We start from the raw sequence: 8,609 nt of genomic DNA, 5'->3' as shown, positions 1-8,609 counted from the left end.
ACTAGCTAGCAACAAGCCTCCAACACAGCGCGCATGCTAGCGGCTAATCTAGCAAACGAATTAACAACAGAGCGATTTTAGAACTATAAGACGATAAGCTGTGTGTCTTTTCTTATAACAGTGACATGGTTGTATTTTTACCTTAATTAAACGAGTCGTCAGTCGCGGGAAACCAGCAAAAAACTCGAGCCACAGGTGCTACGTAAAAAGTGTAGGGGGCGTGTTTGCGGTCACGTCCAGCGGGTGTGTGGGCGGGAGTGTTACACAGTCGCTCCACCTCAAGTCACTACTGCGCAGACTCTGGCTCCAAATGTTGGAACGACGATTACAAGATGCTTAAAAGCAGCTCAAAAGAGAACGGACTGCATAGAGACCGATTTCGTTCAGAGGCGAAGCGGCGGTACTTGCAGAAAATAGCCTGCATTGGAAATGTGGACCCGTATGAAATACGGCCGTGGAGTAAAAACCCTGAAGACCAACCGCTATTGACGTAGCCTGACATATTCTCGTACCTTATCTGTGGAGTCAGCGCGTACAAGTCGTCATTCAAACAAAGGTAAGTCAGCTCGAGTACTGCGAGTGAAATGCGTTTGATTTCCATCCGAACATTCACATTAGTGCAGCATAAATTCATTCATGAGGGGAAATTACAGTGAGAACATGTGGAGGCTGTTAGAGGGATAACATAGTGAGTTCAGTGCATTGATGAGACACTGTCCTGAAGGATTTAGTTACTCTTTATGGTTAAAGAAATTGCAATGATTTATTAATGTTTATTATAAATAATTCTAATTATACATCTTGCGTCAATATTTGTATCTTGAGTCACTAAAAATACATTTTATTTTAGTTTTATACATTGATTAATGACCTGCAGAATCTCCTTATCATATTAAGTGACTCATAATTGTCACTTTATGCTTTCTCCATCTCTACAGTGATGGCATCCTTGCATTACATACTTTAGGTTCATTTTCTGCAGGCAGGTTTCTGACAGAGAACAGGCAGGTTTACACTATAACCTGCAGCGATGGACACATAAAGAAATGAAAAATGACATGTATGTGCTAACTTTCTAAACACTTTGTTACATTTATGATAAAGTAGATTAAACACATCTGTGTCGGCCTTGGCTCATAGTTCTTGTCTTTAAATGAACTTTGTCTGTGTGTGTTTCAGGTCCTGCACTCTCAAAGACTGAATGAACCAGCATTGCAGCCATGGGTCACTGTGAGCATCACAGGGAAGGTTGAAGCCGCCCGCTGCACCTGCATGGCCGGAGTCGCAGAGACCTGGACCCACGTCACTGCTCTTCTGTTTAAAGTAGAAGCAACAGTGTTGATCCGTGGCACAAGGACTGTTACAGATGAACCTCCATACTGGGTTTTGCTGGGTAATGTGACCAAGATACAGCCAGAGGTTGGCCATAAGATAGACTTCTCCTCTTCAGCTGCCCAAAAAAGGCTCTTGATCAAAACATTCACAGACCATCTGTAGTGACAGGTAAAAGGAGCCGTCCTCAAAAAAGAAAAACCCCACCTGCTACTGTGGAGGAGTCGTCACTGCTATAATGCCATCATGTTTTATCTAGGGGTCTAGATTTATGCCTGTAGTGCACTGCCGTGTAAATAATTTGCATTTACTGAATATGTACTGACTGAGTCCCGCTGTTCAAAAGTTGAATAAAGAAACAAAGTAATTTTTGCCTCTTTTTTTAAAATTAAAACCACTTCATAGAACATCACATCAGTTACAATGATGATGTCATTTATAGTTTACAAATGACAAAATGTTTACACAAAATCATGACAGTGTTTACATGATATCACCCACTACTAACATTACTTTATTTACTGTGTCTTTTGAAAAAATACAGCTATTTATACAGCAAAAGACTAAAGAATATTTAACAGGAGCAGGTTTCATTTTCCCTGGTTTTATTATCACACTGTTCACCAAACGCAGCAAACCTTCACCATCTTATCCAGAAGGGTCACCTCTTCACCCTCACATGGAAGAAGTAATCTGATTGGCATGGTGGTATGTTTGAAGCAGGTCCCTCGTGTAGCGCTGGAACTCAGTCACGATGTTTCATCCATTTCATGGGCTGGTTTGCTGCAATAATGCCAAATAATTAGCAATGACGTCACAATGACCGTTCATTGATCTGAGCATGCTCAGAATGATCCACAGCGCTCCTTTGATCCTTTGATCTTCTCGAACGATCATTGTGACGTCACGGTGACATCACAATGATCCTTTGAGAAGATCAAAGGATCATCGTGATGTCACAGGGACATCACATTCTCTGCCACACCCACCAAGTCTATAAATAGAGGAGGTCGTTTAACAGTTTACATCAGAAAGAGCCAGTTGTTTTAGACAAAGCTGACCTTAGACAAAGCTGACCTTTGCATTTAAATCATTCAGAGATTTAACTTTTTTGAGCTTTAAACCTCCAAAGAAATGTCACAGGGAACGTCGAATAATCCATCTGGAAGCAGAGATCAGTCAGACTTGCTGCAGTATACGGCAGTTGAAGCTCTATGTAGCATTAAGAGACAAATCACAGACGTCATTGAAGGTAACGCAGAACTCGGGCAACAGAACAGACAACTCAGGGAACAGAACGAAGAACTCAGGCAACAGAACAGACAACTCAGACAAGCGAACACACAACGCAGAAGAGAAGACAGAGCTGTCACAGAATTGAATCAAGAATTTACACAATGCAGGCAAGAGAGCGCAGGACTCTGGCAAGTAAACACACAATACCGGCAAGTAAACACACAACTCTGGCAAGATAATATAAAACTCAGTGAAGAACACACAAAACTCTGGCAAGAAAACACACAACTCCGGCAAGAAGACACAAAACTCAAGCAAAGAAACGCACGACTCAGTCAAGAGAATGCAGAACTCAGAAAAGCTGTGGAAAATCTTCAGCGCCAAGCGGTACATGTACAACAGACAACAGAAAGAGAACCTCGTAGACCTGAGGAGGCTGACAACCTTTTTTCAACATACCTTGTTTCGTGGTATGTAGGCATTGCAGGATTGGCCGTTGTTCTTTCTGCAGCTGCTTTCTGGGTCGCCTCTAAGATTTTCGGCTGAAGCGAATGTCCCGCTCTGTGGGGTCATGATTATTGTCATGAACCCACAGAGCGGGGATGGCTTGCGTGTGCTTGCATGCACACGTCCCATCGACAATTGTGGATTGTGGTCCACAATTGATGGTCTTAATGTCTTCCTTGATTTTGTCCATCCACCGTTTTTTCGGTCTGCCTCGAGGCCGGCGCCGTCTGGGTCGATCCTTAATAGTCGTTTTTGCTGAGTTCTCATCGCTTCGAATCACGTGTCCATACCACCTCAGGCGGGATTCGAGCATCTTTTAAACTCGAGCCACAGTCCACCGACCTGTGCTCTCCTTTATGTTTGATTTTATTTTGCCCCTCACCTCCCAACCAGTCATGGCAGAAGACCGCCCCTCCCTGAGCCTGGTTCTGCCAGAGGTTTCTTCCTGTTAAAAGGGAGTTTTTCCTCTCCACCGTTGCCAGAGTGCTTGCTCATAGGGGATCATTTGATTGTTGGGTTGAATTTTTGGATTTCATTTCATTGGCTTGAACTGAAAAACCTAAAAATTCAGCTGAGGGGTTCACATAGTGGAGAGCACTACATTTGTTAACTGCACTTTGTTTATTTGTGGATTTTGTAGTTCTTCCTACTACAAAAACTACAAATGAAAACAAGGCAGTTAGCAGCAAATGAAAATAAATAAAACACATTAAAAAAATCTGCTACTGCTCTGTGTGTTTACTTTAGTGAACAATTCAGGTGAGGGGTTCACATAGTGGAGAGCACTACATTTGTTATATATATTGTGTGTGTATATATATATATATATATAACAACTAAAATACAATATATTGTATTTTAGATTAGAATTGAGATGGATATATATCTGGTCAAAGAATATAACTAAATTTATATTTAACTTACAATAAATCACTAGTTGTTCAGTCCTAGCTGTCGTTATCAGTTACTGCCAGTTATTCCTCTGCTGCCCATGGTTTACAGTCCACATAAACAGGACTGAATCATCAGCAGAAGAAACAGAAAACAGGTCTCTTGCCACTGTTTGCTACTTTTGTAATTGCTGATAGGAATTTGTGACAGGTCGGAGGCACGACACGACCACGACTCAGCATTCTGTGGCATTTCCCTTTTATTCTCGTTAGCTGTACACACACTGATGGCTCAGCTTTCCAGCCAAACACATACCAACAACAAACACACAACAGGCCCTAGTTCATTTAAATGAGAGTACGTTTTGCTCTAATGAGTTTGCATTCAGTGTTTAAAATTCAAACTGTTAACATAAAATGTTATTGTTAATAAATTGTTATTGTTTACCTTTTTGTCTTGTATTGTTGATGTGTATGAAGTATATGTATATCTGTATGTTGCCCTGTCTTAGTTTGTCTTGTCCCGTGTTCCCACTCGTGGCCCGCACCTTGTCGTGGTGAGTGGGCTTTCAACTAAGATGGGCTGTCCTTCTGTTGTCATATGTTGAAAAGAAAGCAAAATGCTACTTTTTACTACTCGGATCAAATGTATTCATGTTTAAATACTGTGGGTAATGTAATCTAAAGAAGTAGTCAGGGTGTGGTCCTTCTCAAATTTCCTTCATCCGAGTTTTTGTGCTCGTCTGTCTGCCTCTGTTCTAGGTTCACAGGACATGCAGATGAGATGCTTCTCTTGGGTTTCATATATAAGCAACACACGTCCTGGTTTATGTCACAGTCTTTGGTAAGTTTTACAGTCCAAATTTATTGACTGGTGTTAAGGTTCAAATATTAAGGAGGGATATAGGAGGAAATCCAAATAACAACACTGGTCCGGCCGGAGTAGTCAAAACGATGATTTTAATGAACACGCGCAGCGTGGGGAGATGTACACCGCATAACATCAGCTGTAGATCTCCGCCCAAAAAACTACACAGGAAAGGTTTTATGGCATCAGGGCATGTTTACTGACGCCCCCTCATGCCTCAAGCAGATACAATACATGCATACGTCAAATCAAAACCACAATGACTTTTAACACAGTTTGAAAGAACATGGTCTCCGTCTCCACGGCAGGTGCATCCTGTCGCTGCCCGACGCCCGTTTATCGTCTTGGAACATCAGCAGCGGTTCTGCAACAAACTGTTCTTTTGCAAACTCAATTTCGCAGCGACAGGCATAACATGATTAAACTTTTACCTACAAATGAGTCTATCTACTTATGTGTGTCAACCTGACATGCACTCAGTTTCACCTCTCCCCTCACCAGCTAAACCTTGTAACCTTTTCCCCAGACAGAAGGCCAGCACAACTGAAACTATATGTGTAATATATTGAATAAATGTTTTAATCAAATGATACTACTTAAAACTTAATAAAAGAATATAAAAGATAATAATGAATAACCTGGTTATTCAAGTAGCATCATCCAACACCACTCCTCAAAATAGCAACCAAAATGCACACTTTACAGAGGAAACAAAGACACTTTAGAAGTATACTTCCTGACTTATTCTCAGTCAACTGTTACCAAGCAAACTCAAACACAGCAGGTTGCTGAATACACTCAGGTCTCTGCTCAGCTACTATTCTTGCTGTAAGACTAACCTTCTAAGCTCCACGTCACTCACACTCTGCATATAAACATTCAAGATTATAAAAAGCATTTAAGATTATAGATCCAACTCAACAGTTTAAAGTGGTTATCACTGCTCCTGTACTAAAGGCTAATTAATTGGGTGCCAATATGTTTAAACCTCTGAATGCACTATCAATACTTGTAGATTATGTTATTAATGCCATGGTAATATGAACAATAGCAGTAAAATAATTTCTCTGAGATCAGTGTCACTGAGCTCGAGCGCTGCTCCACCAGCTACAGGTTTAATATCAGATCAACAACAGTAGAAAAACAGAGACAGAGACTACCAGACAAAAAGAAGAATAGGAAATCCAACATCATCCAACAGGCTCTTTAAAATAGTTCCTCTGTACAGTATTTACACACACACACTGAGGAGGAGGAGCCTGTCACTCAGTCAGTACAATGAAGCAGTCTGAATACTGCCCTCTGATTGGCTGGCACTCCTTCATCCAGTGTTCTCTTTATTTCAGGTGAAGCTGAGACGCATCCAGGTAACGGTGTGATGTCATCCGGAGCTGAGCCCGTCCTTCCGAAAGAGGTCAGAGGTCACCTAGTCGTCCCTGCAGGTACGTCACTGTGAGCTCTGCCCACTTGCATCCCAGCAGCACCTGTTGGCCAACGGGACCGCCCAGAACCAGCAAAACCCAACGGGACCAGGATCCGGTCCAGCGAGGGTCGGAGCAGTTGGCTGGACGTCCAGGCAGAGATATCAAACATACACAGAACACCACTGAACTGATGTCACGGAAACAGAAACGCTTCTTCACGTGATCCAGTCACATGACTTGGAGAGGCGTAGAGGCTGGCCAATCAGGTGTACCTGTGGAAAGTGAGAGGAGATCACGGGTCAGAAGATTTTACCAGGGAATGGCTTGAAATTAAAACAAAGAAGAAGAAGGAGGTGATGATGATGATGAGGAGGCTGATCTCCTGTTCAGTAACACTCTGTTTCTTTACACTGAGATTCACTGCTCTGACCAGTAGGTGGAGCTGCTGCACTGAGACACCTGAAGCAGGGCAGGTGAATTTCAGTACAGGTGGAGAGGAGCGGCACAGAAGTCCAAGCATGTTCATGGATGTGATGAGCACCTGCGCATTACTCACATAACTGCTTTTTATTAATCGTGAGCTTTTGGTGCGTTAAAAAAAAAGGAGGAATTTGTGAAATTCATTGTTATTTGATTAATTACTAAAGAGACTTATATTGTTAATTTGGGGTGGCTGTAGCTCAGGAAGTGCAGCGGGTCATCTTCTGACTGGAAGGTTGGTGGTTTGATCCTGGCTCCCCCCAGTCTGCGTGCCAAATATATTTAAAAAAATAAATCAGCATTTCAAATAGATGGCATGTCCATCATGTCATTAACTGCCACTGAGGTCTCAATCTGAAGACGGCTCCTAAAAATCACAAACAGAGGAGAGAATAATTCAAATCAGTTTGTTAAGAAGTTTATGCCTCAAACCATAAGTCCTTAGTTTCTCTGATTTCCTGTTAATTATATGACATTCAGCACATTTTGTTACACAATTCTAGTAAGCTGATAATTGGCAAGGAGGAATTAGTGTGTCTGTGAAGTTTCTCAGTCCACCAGGTCATCGTAGTCTAAGGAGCTTGGAAAGAAAAGCATCTGGACTTCTTTAAGTGTCTTGAAGACGTTTCACGTCTCGTCCGAGAAGCTTCTTCAGTTCTAAGATCAAATGGTGGAGAGTCCCAGACTTATAAGCCATGTGGGAGAGGTGAAACATCTTCAAGAAACTTAAAGAAGTCCAGAGGCTTAGATTAATTAGTATGGTACTGACAAAATTTGATCAGCCCTGCACAAAACAAGACTTAACTTGTCCTTTATCTTAAAACGCTTTATATTTAGTTAAATCTAACATTAAAAAGTAACCAGTATTGGGCCAAACCTTGACCCTGCCCTCTGTTGGGATTCAGAGATTCTTTTATTGCTACCATATAATCTGCCTTATGAAGAATGTATTAATAACATGTTTCACAGTATCATTTATCAGTAATATTTCCTACAGGGTTTATATTGCATTGAATATGTCTGTCATCACATTGACCTTTCTATTTTTACAGGTTGAGTTCATTCTATACACAATGCATAAATGTGCTTGGTTAGAGTTGATGTTCCATTCTAGAAGGTTTTAAGCTTCACTGGTGAGAGTGTCCAGATGATACATGCTGAGGGGAGATGAGAACATAGCAGGTTAATTGCATGCATGCTTACAATACACATATTAATCTAGTAGCAGGTCTGAGCGAAGGCCTAAGCGTCTTCTGCTTCAGTTTGAGACTGGCTGCAAAGTACTCTACTTAGTAATTAATGACGAGGGTCCATTATTAGATCTCAGAGATGCTAAGACCTGAAGTTATTACCTTAAAAGGCAAGTAATGTAGAAAGGAGAAGTTATATGTCGGTGTAAGGTTATATGTACGTGATGTACCCTTGTCTGCACGAATTGAACTTTTGCCCGTCTGTCACCATGTATTTTTGAACTGTATTGACGTAGGTGATATTTTGTCCTATAAAACCAGAACCCAATGTATTCTTGTCAGAGCAAAACAATCCGTATGCTGACGGTTGGTGGTTCTCCTGTGTTAATAAAACTCATCGTTTGATTGCACTTTTCCGGAGCCTCCGTCGTTTGTTGTCTGGTCTAAAGTTGATCGATCTCGCAACACCTCCTATATCCCTCCTTAATATTTGAACCTTAACACCAGTCAATAAATTTGGACTGTAAAACTTACCAAAGACTGTGACATAAACCAGGACGTGTGTTGCTTATATATGAAACCCAAGAGAAGCATCTCATCTGCATGTCCTGTGAACCTAGAACAGAGGCAGACAGACGAGCACAAAAACTCGGATGAAGGAAATTTGAGAAGGACCACACCC

The 8,609-nt window shown here is 41.5% G+C and overlaps 1 long non-coding RNA gene across 1 annotated transcript; it reads left to right on the top strand.

Annotated features, from left to right (window-relative positions):
• Positions 1–285: 285 nt before the first annotated feature.
• LOC145421600 (uncharacterized) lies at positions 286–1,699 on the top strand. Its single transcript, XR_013902978.1, has 2 exons — positions 286–556; positions 1,180–1,699. It is a non-coding gene; the product is annotated as an uncharacterized LOC145421600 (long non-coding RNA).
• Positions 1,700–8,609: the final 6,910 nt, after the last annotated feature.

The sequence above is a fragment of the Astatotilapia calliptera genome, chromosome 17 (genome assembly GCF_964374335.1).
Source record: "Astatotilapia calliptera chromosome 17, fAstCal68.1, whole genome shotgun sequence".
Classification (NCBI taxonomy): Eukaryota; Metazoa; Chordata; class Actinopteri; order Cichliformes; family Cichlidae; genus Astatotilapia; species Astatotilapia calliptera.
This window is presented reverse-complemented; position numbering and strand designations above follow the sequence as displayed.